Raw genomic sequence first — 17,929 nt, forward strand, 5'->3', positions numbered from 1 at the left:
CTGTGGACGAAACTGTTTTGTTCACGGTTTTTGTAAACAAGACTCTCTTCACCTGACATGCGCTTTAAAGCGAACTGCTCCAATGATTTTTCTGCGTGAAGTAAAATACACGAAACATTTTGTTGACTATAAGATCAACGAAGAGTGTTGCATGTAACAAAGCCTGCGATTTTAACTCCTGGGGAAAGTATGTCTTATTATCTAGGAGTTTGAGTTAAAAAGAAAGACGTTTGTTGGATCGCTTGGTTGCTGTTGCGGCAACTCCCAGGGGTTCCTGGGGGGGGGGGGGGGGGTACTTCATGGCATAAGCTTCCCCTCAAATCCCTAGAATACCCGCGAAATCGTGGAGGCGGAAGATGAAAAGCGACGCCAAAATTCGCAATGTTAAGGCCTCTGCAAGGTCCCTTTTTCTTGTGTTCCTCCGTGCATATTGGCCGTCATTTTTTCTCACGTCCCGCTCATGCTGAATACCCGAAATATTGTACCCAGAGTAATAACATCAATGATTAGAAAGGGGATAGGGCTGTGCTTTGAAAACGTGCTGTAGTGCACGAAAACTATGAAAATCTTCTTAATATTGTAATTGAAATAATGTATGATCTGAATTGTTATAAAATAGTAACCAATACTGTGATCGATAGGTAGAGTTATATTTAAAGCGTAGAGCCAAAATAAAGTCACTCAAATTCCACGCTGACGACCGGATACATGGTTTAAAGCAAATGGAAAGGTTGAAAATGAAGATCAGTGTGGCATTAATAATGTATCTGATGCACGAGACTCGTGAATTGTTTATAATATATGACGAATTGACTCCATTCTGTTAGTTTACTAGCGAAAATGTGTTTCGATCCTCTCAGTTTGGGTTTGAGTGCGTGGAATAAATTATCAGCAATTATTTTAAACCTACCGCAGTTTTATTTCAATGACTTGCTGATTGATCTGGTCACGCTTATCTCAGAGGTACCATGGAGGTATGATGGCCTTTTTCATACCTGAGATGCAGAGTAGAACAGCAAGAGCTGGCGTAAATGTAAATGTAGTTCACACATAAAGAGCAAACAAAAGCAGGCAGAATCGATATTTTCTTATGTTTGTTCAGGCAAGGCGCCATCTGACTTGAACTTCAAGCGTGGCTGCAAAGATGGGTTGCAATGAACTTCTTGCTTTTTACCTTGTGTTTGTACGTGTGTTGCTTAGGCTCGCCGCACGCGTTGAATGTAAACGAGAGGTTAAGAGAAAGTGACGGGATCAATCCGACCTACTTGATGGTTGCCAGCTTCTTTCCAACGCTACGGCCGTGATTAAGCACTGTGCCATCCTTTGAGACTTCAATGAGCAGGAAAATCGAATTTGCATACGGTTTGCATAAAATTGTGGGATTATTTGTGTTGATGCACTAGTCATGATCAGTCACAACAGCCCTCAAAGTCATTTTGTAAAAACTAAGGCAAGTCAAGGGATTTTTAATCATCCCTTATCCCTAAAATTCCAGGGGCAGTTATCCCCAAAATTACTGAGACTGTTATCCCTAAAATTACTCATCTTTGGAATTTGACAATAAGTGGCAATTTTAAAGTGTAAAGCGACCCGTTTTTTTAACAGAATATTGCATAATTATACGAAAATCACCCCAGGATACAAGCGGTTGACCGAGTTAAAGAGCCTGGGAGCAAATCTTGGACATCTTGCTTGAATTTGGACTGATATATTACCCGTTTCTGTTCATTACCAGTTGCCAGTGGGGTAAGTGAACGCTTAAATGAGATCAGGGAGATGTGACTTGTGCGTAACTCAGCGGGCAGAACATTCCATGTGCAGAACGCGCGTATAAAAAATGAGCGTTGATGAGTAACATTTCTACTTCGCTTGGGTACGTAAGTAATAGCATTGCCGCTGGATGACCTGGTGAATCTCGTTGATTGTCCAGTTACTGGCAGAGCTTCACTATCTATTAAAACTAAGTTATTTGCAGCTTTATAGAAAAAGACTAAATCCAAAAATTCGTGCCAATACGAGATAGGTAACAGATTCGTTAGTTGAAGGCGGGTCTTATAGGTTACATCGCAACGGAAGGGAAGCTTCAAAATAAGATTTTTTTGCACGACACTGCACGTTTTCAACTTGTTTTACAAAGCCAATGGACTGTGGCGACCGTACTTGGGTTGCGTGACCCAGATGGCACCGGACGATAGATAAATACAGTGTGCGACTCGTTTGGGTGCGTTGGATGCACCTAAGAGGCTCGGCGCACAAAGTAGAGGAGTTTTTTGGCTTTCGCGCACTGTTCAGTCACTTGTTTGTCCGAAGTAAGATTGCTTGACACCCACACGCCAAGGTCTTTCTCTATGTCGTTTCGTTGATGATATAGGTGTACTGTACAGGTGTTCTTTTGCAGGTGACCGGCTGGTATTTACACTTGGACTGATTAATCACTCACTGAAAAACTATGCCCCATTATTAAATATTAGCCCAGAAGATTCGGACCAGCTGACAAGGTCGTTAAGGCCTGATTGCAAGACATTAAAGTTTGTGGTAGGATCGATGCTCTTGAAAATATTGGTATCATCGGCATAACAGACAACTCTTGAACAGGAGGAACGGTATTGGCCCTAGTAGAGTTCATTGTGGTACGCCGGATGTAATCGGCAGTTCTAAGGAAGCGGACACCGAAACTGTAACCTGTTGCTTGCGTTCCTGTAAATGTGAACGAAACCAGTCGTGAAATTTGCCAGTAATGCCGTATTGGTGCAACCTTTCAAGTAACTAATTGGCGTGATACGATGCCTTACTTATGTCGAGAGATATAATGTCCGTTTGTTTACCGCCGTCGAGTTGACCACAAATGTAATGCAAGACACTGGTGCATAAGCTGAGTCACACAAGAACTATATGCTACAGAACCTACGCATCTTGGTTTGCACGTCACACAATCGCCACGAAAGACTGAAAAAAATCACCAGCAATCCAATACAAAAAATTAACAAACTGAGTACCGTAGAACAATAGGGAGAAGAAAAACATCAAATTGTAAGAGCTATGTGATATCCCGTCTGTGAGCTATTTAACAAAATGTATCACCATAAGGTGGCTAAAACCAGTTTCAGTACAGTCAAGAAGCTCAGTTTACTTTTTAGAAGCGTTGACTTTACAACGCCATCACCAGAAAACTCTGTTGTGATCGTGACACGAGATACTATGTGAAACTAAACATCTTTCTTAGGAATACCCGTTCAATATTGTGACTTAATAGCTTACCATAGCAACGGGGAGCCTTCCAAAAGCATCCTACACTTCGTCTGTAAGTGCTCGTTTCTAAAACGGATTCGCGGAAAATCGTAAATATAAATTCGCGTTATTGTAACCATTTCGCGTTCATTCCAACGACAAAGTTTGCTTCATATATAAGATTGAAAGAAGGTACAGACGCTATACGGTAAAGAAATTTCTTATGTAAAACGCTATCTAGATAGCGTGCAGTTCGAGCGTACCGAACATGCAAAGCTGTTTCGTGTTCATCATCATATTACATGTATCCTAAACATCGCCACAGTGATACAAATTGTAACGACAAGAGTCAATTACACATGAGTCTTCTTATGGCGCGGGTAAGCTCCACAGCATACTATTAGTCACAAATGAGTCTATTTTGAGAATACCCGTTCCTGTGAAAATTAGTTGCCATGTCCCTGAAAAAACATGACAGAATCAATCATGCGTGACATGGCTTCTCCGGTTTTGGACAAAGCGGATGCCTCAAAAGTATACCTTGTTGAGCCCAAGGTGCACCGAACCCAAGATACCATGTTGTTACTTGCAGCAACTGCTGACCAGAAGGTCCTGTCAGGTCATCTCTTTTAACCGTCACCGTATTCTCCTGATTGGTTAAAGTGGCGGTCCTTTGTTTTGTTTGTGTCTGTGCTGGGGCAAGACCGCATATTGGTAAACACGCTTATCTAATTTACTCTTGGTAGCGCCGCGTAACAAGTCGACCTTATCGCCTGATGCCCGCAGTAAGCGATCGAAAGGTAGTGGTCTACAACTAAATCGTGAGACAAAACGGTTATACGTTTTATTATACGTTTTATCTGTTATGTGTTGTTTCAATGCCGTTGTCCTGTCTTTGTTGAAGAAAGTATGACGTCATAGGGGTTGTCTCATGCAGTCACAAAGCAGCTTTCGCGACCTGCTATTGTTTGATATTGTAAGAAGCTTCTGTTGTTTTGAAATCTAAGTCATTGTTTCAGTTGTTTAGTCTTTTTGTTTTTGGCTTGGTTATCGAGCTACTCACATTATACGTTACGAGCTGCTATTGTTGCTGATTTTTTCATCAAGCGAAGGTCTGTGTTGTTTCCTTAATTCTGGCCCCAGTTGTTCAAACGATGGATAGCGCTATCCACCGGATAAATCGCTATCCAGTGGATAAGTTATAGCGAAATCAATTGCGTTCGAGTGGTTTTCAATTGAGTGTCGAAAGTAATTAGATAATTACTTTGTTTTATGATTACTTCACTCAGTGATTGGTTCAAAGTTCTCGCCCCACTTATTCAACCAATCAGAAGTGAAACCAAAACCAATTGTAGCTCGCGCGTGCACATTTTCCCGCGCTTTGTGTCGGCTACGTGTAATTACTTCGAGTTTTGATTGGTTTACTGGATTGTCTCCGTCCTTTTTGATTGGCCAAAGTAATTACTTTGGTTTTGGTTTTACGACACTCAAGTGAAAATCGCTCTATTTATTGGATAGTGATTTATCCAGTGGATAGCGTTATCCATCTTTTGAACAACTGGGAACTTTATTTAAGAGTCTAATCGTTATAGCGCTGGTGCACTAATTGGGGACACTGTAAATTGAAATTAACAATTAACGCAGATCAAGTCAAAATGGCCAAAGAACAGAAATTTTCACAACTGGATAATGCCCAGCCTTTAAACAACTAGGGCCTAGTGGGTACTCCTTTTAAACACAAGGAGGGAAGGGTGGGTGGCCAAGTGTGCTCAGACTCGATGCGTGTCGCAAACAAGCAATTATTGGTCGAAAATCGAAGAGAATAAGAAAAAAGAGGTTTGTGGACCAGCACTGGTGCCAGTAGTGATAAGGACAATCAAACCTTTCGGATATTGCATCTCATTTTGTAGAAAAGCTATGGGAAGGGGACGCGGAGAAAATGTGTTTGGGAATTAACATACCCACCATAGCCTAACGGCTTAGTCTGGTTGATCACAAGTTGTTTTTAACCCTTGCACACTCAAAAGATATGTCCCCTTTAACTTCCTCCCTCCCTCCCTAGGGAGCTTAAGCACGCGCGTTTTTGAGACGCGGACTGCAACCGGAAGAGAACATTTCGTGTTCCAGGACAGTGGTGTCTCCCAGATTTTTATACTAACCATATCTAATGGAAAAGAGATACTTTGCAATGTAAATGTGGTTGTGTGAAGACAAGTTAAAAAGGAAAACAGCTCACTTCCGGTTGCCGTCCGCGTCTCAAACATGCGCATGCGCATGCTTAAGCTCTCTATTAATGGAGATAGAGGCTCACCTTATGAGTTCCTGACGGAGATGAACAGAAACGTGTTTTAATTGTCACGATTTGACTCTTTAATTACGGGGTTTTATTTAATGGGTGGGTAGTGAAATGCAATCACTTTGAACTGAAAAACATCGGTTTTGATGCGAATAAATTCCCCATGCTTGTGTTAGTTACTTTATAGTGCTTGTCTAAATTCCTCGAATAAGCGCCGCATTGGGACGGCGGCGCTTACTGGGGGCGGTGGTTATTTCCTTTTTTGTCGCAAATGTTATTGGAGGTTGGCGCTTGTTCGGTGGCGGCGCTTATTCGAGTAAATACGGTATGTCACCATCGTCACCCAGAATTTCGCTTTTTCAGTGCCGTGCAAGCCATGTAAACTTGTACAACTTGCAGTAATTTGGACGCACCACCGTGATGTAGAGGAATGGGTCTACTCTCAATTTTTACGTCACAAACTACTTTGCATTTCTATTTTCAAAGAAATTTTGCATTGCAAAGCAATTTCTGACGTAAAATCGAGAATAGACCCATTCCTCTCGCATGACGGTCCAAATTGCTGACAGTTTTGATAACTTTGCGCGTCTTGCCCAGCAGACAAAAAGCGAAATTTCGAGGTGAGAATGGTAAAACATGTTTGCTTTTGGTTGGGAGATAATACTGCAGACGAAAGATAGTTGAGCTTAGGTGCACTTTGACCGGCCTTTCACTCCCAATAGTGCCACTTTTAGGTTTTACCATCTCTAACGCCAGACGATTTTCCTCGTCAATGAGGCTCCCTTCCCCTCCGAGCTGAAAGGGTTATTGATTAACGACGTTAATCTAAGAGACAACGCTACGGACTTTTGTCTTTATACTCTTTTATGACAGCAGAATGCATCTTACGAACAGCGCACGAAATTAAGGTTGAAAATAGTGCAATTATCTCCGACTATCCCTCGTCGTCGTCATCATCTTCTCACTCTTTGGTCTTTCCTCGTTTCGGTAAGGTAGCTTGAGGCATATTAAGACTCGAAAAACCCATTGGAGGAGGCATAGCAACTACTGGAGCCATAAACATTGTGTCCTCAAACAGCTGTTGAGCTTCCAACTGCCTGCAATTGAGATTTATTTTCCAAAAGTCTTTAACGAGCCCACCTGTTTGCTTTACTTTTATTTTTCTGTCCTTAGTGGCTTCGCTAGTAAATGGAACGGGTACTGAGGCTTGAGGTTTATATCACCTGCCGCCTCACTTTCATCCAAGGGTCGGGTCACCCAACTTTCAACTTTCAACTTGTCAATCAAAAAGGGGCTCTCTTCAGTCTTGCCTCTATTGCGCACAAAGGAAATTTCAGTGAGGAAGCTATTGTAAAACAACTTACTTCCATCCCTGTGTGAAGACACGAAAAATCAAGCTGTAGCTCTCTTGGTTCCCCTTACCTTAGCAACCGTTTTCGTAACCATACAGAGCCGACGATGATAAATATGAGCCCCACAAAGAAGCCACCTACGATCGCCCCCACGTACTTTACTAACTCCAGGGTGCTAGCTGCAATCAGTGAAACATACAGACAGTGATCATCCTATATCTTATACTTTAGTGTACCGTCACCTTGTGGTACCGTAATATTTCGCGGAGCAATGCGGAGAACGGATCGACAAACGCACCGAAAGTTACGTCCGTAAGGCTGTATTGACGAGGCGGGGATCGACTGCCTTCGGAAGGATTCGGGTTTTTTCCGAGAATTTCTGAATCATGCATAGGCAATGTCTGCAGGTTCTCCTGGGACTTACAATGGTGTCAATGACTTAACTTTTTGTTGGATACCAAAATCGGGTGTACAGCGAATTAGATTACTTGCATTTTTATGTGGCCCGGCCTTGGTTGAACCCAGGGTCTCCCTCTTAGAGACTCTTTTTGTAATAAGGAACCAGGATAACACAGAATAATTTCAAAAAATGTTAGCCCTAATAAACTGACGGATCATCTTCCGTAGGATTGGAACGAGTAAAGCTATCGTCCACATACCGGATCCAGATGGTAGGCTGATGTCTGTTCTGCATCAACCATTTCCTTCAAAATCGCACAAGAAAATGCTTGACAATCTGTATGCCCTCGCCAATCCACGTAGATTATTTACCGCCCTCGGTTCTGAGGTATTTACTCTTAATTGCAACAAAGAAGAGTCATTTCGTTTTTGATGGTGAATACTGTAACCAGGGGTCAATTTAATAACACCTTTACACGTGTAATTTACAAGTGTAGCTATTGTTCTCAGAATCTAAAACAATGGCTACACTTGTAAATTACACGTGTAAAAGGTTTATTAAATTGACCCCAGATTGATGGCGTCGCAATGGGCTCTACTTGGCCCAGTTTTGGAACACATTTTCCTGTGCGATTTTGAAGAAAAATGGGTGATGCAAAACAGCAATCCGACCTTTTTTAATGGTCTGTCTCAACGCTCTTTCATAGTACCACTGTCCACGATAAAAGACGGAAAAGACATGTATATGAAACAGGTTTCAGTTTTACTTTTGGAAACGGCTTGGAGAAAAAGTCCGATACCTTAAATGAGTGGAATTAAGATAGACTTCTAGAGAAAAATGTTTATAGTCAGTTTTAAATGTAAGGTCACTATTGACATAAAAATCCAACGAAAGTGTTTTCTTCACTTCAACTGAGGAAGAAGTTAACACGTGGTAAAGCAATCGGGCAGCACGAATTTAAAAACATTTCTCTCCTATTTGTTCTGAAGAGCAATAACACAGCAAAAATTAAAGTTGGGAAATTTCTCAAGGCGTGAGCTCGATGAGTTTCAAAATTGTTTTCAACGTCTTTACGCCGTTCCTAACAATTCAGATCTTGGACTATAATTTAGTAGTGAAACTGCAAACCTCGTCATTAGGGTCTTCTTAGCTTTCAAAATGGCCATGTTGAAAGCCGAAGGGATCCTGGGTACGAGATTTGCCCCATTGTACACATTGAAAGGGTTGTTGTTGGAAAAAATGACAACCACTTCAACCAGAGCGAAAATAAAGTTTTGAATAAAGGCTTTTTTTGACTGATATATGTTTCGTCTGTTAATTATCGCTTATTTATATATGTTTCTCGACTGCGTCCACTCCTTGGTAACTGACTTACCTTTCCGTACACATACTTGACCGACTTTTCTGTAGTCTGACTCGCACACGCACTCATATCCGGGGTCTTTAGGCAGAAGTTTCCATAAGTTGAAGCAATAACTGTGTTCAATTGTGTCACAAGTGTGATTGTTGGTACCACATTCGTCGATATCTGTACAAAACGAGAAGAACTTTGGCTTTAGACATTTTCAAATTGTTTATCAAAAGTGCAATGAGACGAAGAAAGACCTTTAGTTGCCTGCACCTTGGAATTCTGTAACTGTAGAATTGGTTGAAAAAAAAGGGAAAACAAAAGTGCTAAATAACCTCAACAATGACCAATTTTGAAATGATTTTCGATACATTTGAATTCAAATTCCTCGTGTTCTGTTGTTATTAGTCGTTGGATAGCAATAATTATTTGTGAGCAGTTTACCTTAATTAATTCAGATCGTTTTTATGTGACGTCATAGCGGCCATGTTGGTGTACAAGAACAATAGACGTTCTCTCCTTTGGGAATCAAACTCTATTTTTATGCAAATTCCATGCATACATTTTGTATTGTTTTGTACACCAATATGGCCGCCAAGTCACGTGAGTGAAAACCATCTAACTACCCTACATCGCTATTCAAAAACTAGTTAATAATTCATGAACCTAACATCTATCAAAACATCGATAAAACGTCACGTGCATGAACTTCAAACTCGATAAAACACTCCTCATTAGCATTCTTTATTAAAGAATACTAATGACGCTCGGCTTGTTTGTCTTGAATGCTAATATCTTCCCCTCACATTTTGAACCTTTTGTTCGGACTCCCGAGGGAGATGCTTGGTCTAAAGACACTCGGCTACGCCTGGTATTTTTAAACCCGATAAAACACTGCTGCTCATTTTTTAAACATTGCTTCATATTGGAACCTCGCTGTAAACCGTAGTCATTCAATGCTCCTAAAATCCTAATGGAGAAAGGTAGTGCCTTTCGAAATATTGGCTTGATATATAGCGAATATAAAACATAGGCGCGTACAGATCTGTATGAAATTTCTCTTCGAGTGATACCTCCATAACTCACTAGTGAGCGCAGCAAAGGAGTGAGTCATCGAGTTGAACATGACAAGAAAAATTCCATATCTACTTTCAACCAAGTATTCTTTTAAATTGTTTGTTATATACTCAATATCGCGTTTCTGGACTAATTTTGTGAAGTATATAATATATGTCTGTCTATCACATGACCCCCGCAAACAGTATGACCATATTTGTTGCCGCGTTGAAAAAAGAGCAAGCTCAAAAAATAAGGGATATTTATGTGTAGTTTACCATTTGCTCAGATATATAAATTAAAATTAACATTTTAAGAATGAGTAATAACGTGATTAAAAATATATACGACATACCAACGCAGACATGTTCGTCATTTTTCTCAAATCCTGAATCACAGTCGCATCTGAAACTTCCCACGGTGTTGGTGCACTCACCCTCCATTCCACAGTCATGAGTCTCGCATTCATCCACGTCTACAAGGTGAACACAACAAGTCGTCTCAGACCTCTAGTGGCTCTCATATTCGTCTTCTCCGGTTTAAAAATGGCGCTCATAGTACTTACACTGTGACAGTGTGGGTGAAAATATTAGATAAACGGCCTCAGCCTTCAGAGCAGGCAGGCGTATTGATGGGGGATAAATGCCACCATCTTGGATAGTAAAAGTGATGGGAGAGTGCAAAAATGTTCCAGGGGAGAGGATGATCATCGTACACTTGTAGTAGGGGAGAGACCAACCCCGCTGTGCTTTCAAAATGGGGGACTTGTGTACCTTTGCTGCCAAAGCACGCTGGTTCTGCAGGCAAGGAGATTCGATTCGTGTCACCTGATAACAGGACATTCGCCCTTATTTCTTTCGTACGATGGTTTTGACAAGAATGAAACAGCTAAAATCAGGCTTACTCATGTCACAACTTCACTTCCTTTCTTATTTTGCTTTCTTATTATGTTGTTTCTTTCTTGCTAACTATGTACACAATAACATTATTCTTAATTAATAATATTTTCTCTATGATGTCATTATATATATAATTATAATTGTTATTAATAGCAGGCCGCCTCTTGTAATTTCTGTACTCTGACCTACGCTGCATAAGCCTCAGGCTTCGGCTTCTCATTGCTGTGCTGTGCTTGTCTTTCAAGAAACATTAAAAATTCTTGGGAAAAAAATGGCATTATTACTGTCATTGTCATTGTCATCCATTAATATAGTCTTTGCCATTGTCATTTACATTGCCAGTCCCATTGCCATTTCCATTATCATTGAAATTGCCAATATGTCAATGTCCATGCTGTTTCCATTGCCATTGCCAATTTATTTTACGGTGGCATTGGCATTGCCATTGGCATCCATTAATATTGTCTTCGCCATTGTCATTTACATTGTCAGTGCCATTGCCATTTCCATTGTCATTGAAATGTCAAATATGTCATTGTCATGGACATCGACATTGCCATTGCCATTGACATTGTCATGGGCATTACCCTTGGCATCCATTAATGTTGTCTTTGCCATTGTCAATTACATTTCCAGTCCCATTGTCATTGAAATGTCTAATGTGCCATTGTCATGGACATTGATGTTGCCATTGCCATTGACGTTGTCATGGACATTGCCGTTGCCATTGACAATTTATTTTACATTGGCATTGCCATTGGCATTCCCATGATTTCCATTGCCAATACCATTGTCATGCATTGCCATTTGTTTGTGAATGTTATAAAAGTAAAAGCGCAAATGAAAAAATCATAAAATTTGCTGTCCATGACATCCGAGATTGATCTACACTAATTTTGACTCCAATGGAAGTATCGTGTAACTCTTGTTTGTCATTTGGGAACTGTTCAATGTGCTGGTTTAGAGTAGTTGTGAAATTAAATAAAATGGCTGCCCCTGGAAATTTCGAGTTCCCTTGTGTTCTCTCTATTTGTTATAATTTATTTAGATTACTTCGTAACTGCTTTGTGAGAAGATCATCTGTATGTATTGTCATTTCATGAATGATTCACCTCAGCTCCTGCACAAATTTTCCATCGGTTTAAAAACATTTGTTCTAATTTGTTCTTGTCTTTCCCTTGCAATTTTTCGAAGGCATTCTTTTTCCCATATAATGAGGTGAGCTTCCCCTGGTCATCACTCAACTTTATCTGGGACAATTACAGACCAAAGCTTTCAGAAAACCAAAGAGCACATTGGATTGTCTTTTTCAGCAGCCGAAGTATTGTACCCCTTTGATTTGGCCCCACCTATGTACACATCTTCTTTCCAGTACATGTTTATTGACTTCGCTTGGATCTTTGACATTGTCTTCAGTTTCGTTATCTCTTGCGTCATCTCTTCATATGCATTCTTTTTTGGTTTTCCAAGTCATTGTACGATTTTCTAAATTTTTCTAACTCCTTATTAATCTTCATCGCTTCATGCGTCTGTGCTTCTTCCTCTTCTGACGCATGTGTACACTTTGGTGTCACTTTCCTGGGGTCTTTTTGGACTTTGTTCCGTCGCGCTGTTTGAGTCCTTCTTTCGAATCAATTCATTGAGGCGTGCGTTAAATAGTGCGCTTAAAGCAAACTATCCATTCAGGCAGTGTCTGCACAAACACGGAGTTTCTAACTGCATCGTCTTCGATCGCGACTGTTACCGAAACCGGGTGCCAAAAAGTGGAGCCTTTTGAAAACGTTACAAGTTCATCGGTCGAGTGAACGGCGAAACCGCATCGGTTTGAATACGGTTGCTGTTTTAGCGCGAAATTTGCATTGCATTGGTCAGTGATAAGTGCCTGGAAACAAGATCGGAATGACCTATACTCTACCAAAACGGTTCCGTGCACACCAAGGGAGACGTCAAGCCCGGGGGGGCTACTCGATATATCCCTGGGTGGGGAGGTGCGGCGCGGCCCCTCATACCCTGACACTGTTTAAGACAAATATCGCTGATTTTCCTACTCATTTTAAGACATAATTCCGATTTTTGATACCCTGTTTTTAAGACAAAATTTGATAAATCGATACCCTGATTAAGACAAAAAATGATAAATTCGATACCCTGTTCAAGACAAAAATCCCGAAAAACATACCCTGGCAGGCCGCACGCCCCCATTAAGCCCTTAGAAGGGAGTACCCTCCCCACCTCCCCCCCGGGACGTCAAGGAAAATGGCGGCGAAATCGTGCAGTCACGAGGGCTTGTGTCTTTCTGTGTTCTTCCTTCGTAAAAACGAGGTATACAAATATAGCAGCTTGGGCTTTGAACTACGGAATTACGAAGAGTTCAATTCAATAGGGATTTCATAAGCAAGGACTACGTAAGGATCTAGTAAGGAGAGTTTTAGCCGCGGGAAAATGGAGCGAGTACGTAGCATCCCGCGAAAATTCAAAGATCTTATCACGAATAAGTAGGGTCGTGTCATCTTTTAGAGAAATAACAGATTTGCTCCTTCTTCGGGCGGTTCAATTTTATTTCGAAAGAAGAATTCCTAGTTCTTTGAAAGGAATATCAGCCTGCCAACTTGACTTTTCCACACTCTTCGCCAAATTCATCTTCAACTTATTTCTTGAGTATCGATTTTCCTCAGTGGAAGCCACAACACTAACCATATGGCATATTTTCATTTGCCATTATGCCTCACGTTAATCACTTACCCTCGCAAGTTATTCCATCCCCTTTGAATCCTACTCTACACTCGCAACGGTAATTTCCTTGTTCGTTGATACACTTTCCACCGACTGAGGCGCATAAATTTTCGCCTTCACACTCATTGATGTCTGATGAATAAAAAAACAACAAAAAAAAGGAACCACCATACCTCACAAGCACTAGATTAACTAGTCCCACGATTAAGGATATGACTATTATGTCCTCTCGTTTCCTTTCCTTTTTTTCGAAGGTGCTTTTGAAGTTTTCTGTTTAATTATCCCAACAGCATTTACATCTGGCTTCCAGAACAACTAAGAAAACGTTTCTGATTTTACAACACTTGAATATTTTTGCGTTCGATGTTAGGGGAACGCATCCTATTTTAGATACTTTAAGATTTCAGGGTTTGGGCGCCATCTTGGCCTGGCTGACCACTCCCCTCCATCAATTACAGCTACAGCAACAAACATGGCTCTGAAAGACAGCACAATGCAATTTCGTTATACTACTCCTTTTGGTCATCGCCATTGCACTACGTCCATTACCAAAATGTTGTGCTTGCAACTTGTTTATGACACTGCTGTAAAGCACCCTGGCTTTCTCTGAATATTTCTGGGCAATCAGTATAATAAAAAATATAATTAAATTTTCATCCTCTGTTAATTCATTTCTCGTGCTCTGATTGGTTTACTCAATCTCGGTTATCAGCTCATATACCTCAGTTTGATCTTATATATATGGTAAATGATTGCGCAAGGCGTTGCTAAACTAAAATTTTTCTCGCCGGAAAGCGAAATTTCTCTCGAAATAAAGCAAAAAAACAAGTTTTTGTGGAAAGGTTGGATCAATTCCGACGCTTAGAAGAACGCGAAAAGGTAAGAAATGTTTTTATGATGAGCCTGCGTCTGTCTAACCACCAAGTATTACACAAAATCGCATCAAAATTCTTCATCAAGTTTTTTCGATTTCGCTCGGATGTTCTCCCTGTTTTTCGCTGGTATTTCGTACTTCCAAACTTTTGAAGTTTAAGGAACTTAATAAAACAATTATTCCATTCGCGATTGTTGGATATGAGACTGGTTAAAGCCAACTCGGCGCTCCGGGCCTCGTTGGCTATTTACCATCTCATATCCAACGCGTGCTCATGAAATAATTGTTAATTCTTTCATTCAATATCGGATGAATTTTACTAATTACATACTGTTAAGGTGGCCGAACAGAGTTTTCGCGTGCGCTCTTGCTTACACAATGCAGCGCGCGCGCAAGGATTGCAAAAAAAGAAACATGGCTTCGATACAGCAATCATTTTATTTGCTCAATGCTTCCGCTATCTGTACTATTTTTCTTCATAATTCAATAACAACAACAAACAACAAAACTTTAAGACAACAAAGTGTTTTGGTAGTTTTAGTTTTTTATGAGAAATGTATGTTAGAAAAAGTAACGATGCAAAGAACTCCTCAATTGTTATCGAAAGAACCCAGTTAAATGCAGAGCATGCGTAGTAAGTTATAAAATGCGATTGAATGCGGAATAGCTTTTTCGGAAATACGCCTATTTCTCGAGAACCACTCGTTAGAAATTAGCGAAATTTGGCACGAAAATAATTTAGGAAGTAAGTAACTGGAGTATTTAAAAATATTAGAACTTTAACTAAGGAAATTCTAGATATTCCAGCGAATCTTCAACAAGGTATAATTAAAGATCTCTCTGTCAAATTATCATTAAAATAGTGTCAACTTGTAAGTATTGTTATAAGCTTGTTGCATGCAAATTATAAAGACAATGTAACGACCAGATTTTCTGCAAATAATCAAAATCGATTTTAAAGGCCTGTTTATATTTATTCATGTTGCCATGGCATATATGTCAGCTTAACTATCAAACAACCGAAGTTCGTGTTGTCAACTTGTTTGCTACCATTTGTGGCGACCAAAGGATCAAGGGTTTTAGAGAAAAAGGTAAATGAAACATAGGTATCAAAAAACTGTGTTCAGCCACCTTTATAGAGCTGTACAATAGTTTTATGTTCAAATTCCAACCAATGGTTTCGTTTTTCGGAACCGTCAATCACGCTGGCCGCGGAAACAGAAAACCAACAAAGAGAATAAAAATCAGCCAATAATATTTCCGAATTTTCCAATAACCTATTACGCCTCAGTGACTGACGGCAGTGAAAAAGGAAACCAGTGAATAGAATGTTTTCACGTGGCGTCACGGCGGCCATTGCGTGTGTACGTAAACAAAGGAATGGCCGGCATGATGGTGTACCAAACTTTGAACTCTATTGTTGTGCAAATACTTTCTTTTGTTTCAGTAATCCAATATGGGTGCCCGGTCACGTGAGTGAAAACGGTTCAACTCTAGGGTAACGCGCAGTAAAGTCTGTGGAGATGGCATTCAGAGGAAAGCGACCGAGCAAGCATTTTTTTCTGTGCTGGAAGGATGGTTCAAACTTTTGCGTTTGGGAAAATCTTGCTGGAATGAGACCATTGAAATTGAAGGTGCGAAGCAGTCTCTTTCTGCATTACCTGTGCATTCTTTCCCTGATCCTTCAAATCCCTTTGTTGCGCATTCGCAGTTATACCCCTTAACTCTGTTAGAGCACACTGCCATATCGTCACAATCATTTTCTTCCTTGCACTCATCTATGTCTGCAAGTGAAAGTGATAAACAGAAACTGAAACGAAGAAGTTTGTCTTGAGGGCCGGGTTTGGTTTTCAGAAACGGAGGGGGAACGTTAAAGCTCATTTGTTTAAATTTAGCTTTCAAATAGTTTTTTATTCATGTATAAAACAACGTATGAAGTCAGATTCGAGACTATATTCGTCTTTCAACTCGTCGAGTCGTTATTCCGGTTTGTCTCGTCGTGTACCGAGTTCGTCACGTCGACTTCCCAGTTCGTGTGATCGTGATTTGGCCCCTTTCGTTTCTGCGACCCGTGAGACCCTTCATAATAATACATCATTCCGCCTCCGACTCGTCAAGTGCCGAGTTCGTCTCGTCGACCTCCGAGCTCGTCGTACGTCGAACTCACTTTTAAACATGATGTATCTAACTGTGATTTTTACAAACTACCTTAAATCGGTTTCTATCCATCTTATACTAGAAAGAAAATTTCATCTGTTATCAGCAAGTAATGGAAAGATTTAAATGTTAGAGTAATTTTTTCTCCATTCAAACTGTGCAGCATTTTTAATCCAAAGGATTTCATTCTGGATTCTCTCAAATCACGTGTTGTGTACAAATTTACTTGAGCGGGCTGTGGTGCTCGCTACCTTTGTGAAACCAACAGGCATTTCTACACACCTGTAAATGAGCACCTTTTCCGGGATAAAAATTCTCATATTTTTAAGCTTCTTGGTTTTTCTAAAAATTGTCAGGATAATTGTGATGTCTCTTGCTTCAAAATTATTGATAATGCTACCTCTTTCTATCAACTCAGTATCAAGGAGAGCTTCCATATTGAGCGGTTGAAAACCCGAACTCAACAAACAAGTTGATCATGTAAGTTTAGCATTACACTTTTAAACTTTTACCGTTATTTCAGTTGTGTTTTCTATAATATTGTTGGTTAGTTTGACTTTACCTACTTGAAACGAACATTTAATCTACAAAGAATCATTGTATTGATAGTTATATATATACAGATTATCTTGCAAAATTTTTAATGTTACAGTCACTATGGCAGATGATGATGTTTGAAACATTAGTAACACATGATGGCAAGACAAAAAGCTACAAGATTAAACCACCCACCCCACCCCTTGTTAGACCTTGGCCTATTAAGTATACTTCCCTGCACTTACCACATGTAAAATTATAAATTGGCGTTTTCCTCATGCTGTCAGGAATCGAGCAAAGGGGTTTTCTTATAAATGTTATCCCCTCTATATCAACCATTGCGCGATCTAGCCCACTACCGCAGGTGCAGTTCCATTTGTTTCCTGCAAGAGCACTGAACAAAGGCATAGATGTATCTTTTGCACATCTTCACAGTTAAAAATTACCATCACTTGGAAATTAATAATGTAATGACAAAAAGAAATGTGTTGAGCCGGGACTTACAAAACAAGATGCAGTCTCAGCAGTTCGGACGGGTCTAAAGTACAGGTTACTTTTCACAGGTCACACGTTGACACCCATGCTAATCGGCTAGCCTTACTAGGCCTAAAATCCATATGTTTAGGCCTAAGGTTACCCGGTTTCAAGGTTTTGGGTTGCTTTGGCGGTAAAACAATGACCTGTAACGACTGAACTGTGAAAAGAAGTGATCTGTACTTTAGTTCCTCCGGAGTGTACTTTCACTCCTCTAGAGTGTCTTCCAAAGCTCGCGCACACAAACCGAAAATGCTTCATCAGCAAAATTTTGGGATAAGTTCTTGTTATACTGCTTGTAAGCCAAAGCTTCATAAACATAATACATACATAGTATATACAGGTCCAAATTCCAGTGGACTGTTGTTGCCTTTGTAATTGTATGTATACCCTTAGTTGACCACTGAGGGGCTCCTCAGGACCAATGAAACAGTCGGCGAAACGACACAATGACAGCAACAAATGTTAAGAATCAGTAACAAACTGGCCTGACACAAATCGATTGCTTATTTACA

At 40.3% G+C, this 17,929-nt stretch overlaps 1 long non-coding RNA gene across 1 annotated transcript in view; it reads left to right on the forward strand.

Annotated features, from left to right (window-relative positions):
- LOC137985398 (uncharacterized) overlaps positions 1 to 17,929 on the forward strand; it is a 64,325-nt gene that overhangs the window by 10,534 nt on the left and 35,862 nt on the right. The window contains exons 2-4 of the long non-coding RNA XR_011119297.1: positions 1,606 to 1,746; positions 15,634 to 15,820; positions 16,762 to 16,823. This is a non-coding gene — a long non-coding RNA (uncharacterized lncRNA). The remainder of the gene's footprint in view (positions 1 to 1,605; positions 1,747 to 15,633; positions 15,821 to 16,761; positions 16,824 to 17,929) is intronic.

The sequence above is a fragment of the Montipora foliosa genome, chromosome 14 (assembly GCF_036669935.1).
Source record: "Montipora foliosa isolate CH-2021 chromosome 14, ASM3666993v2, whole genome shotgun sequence".
Taxonomy (NCBI): Eukaryota; Metazoa; Cnidaria; class Anthozoa; order Scleractinia; family Acroporidae; genus Montipora; species Montipora foliosa.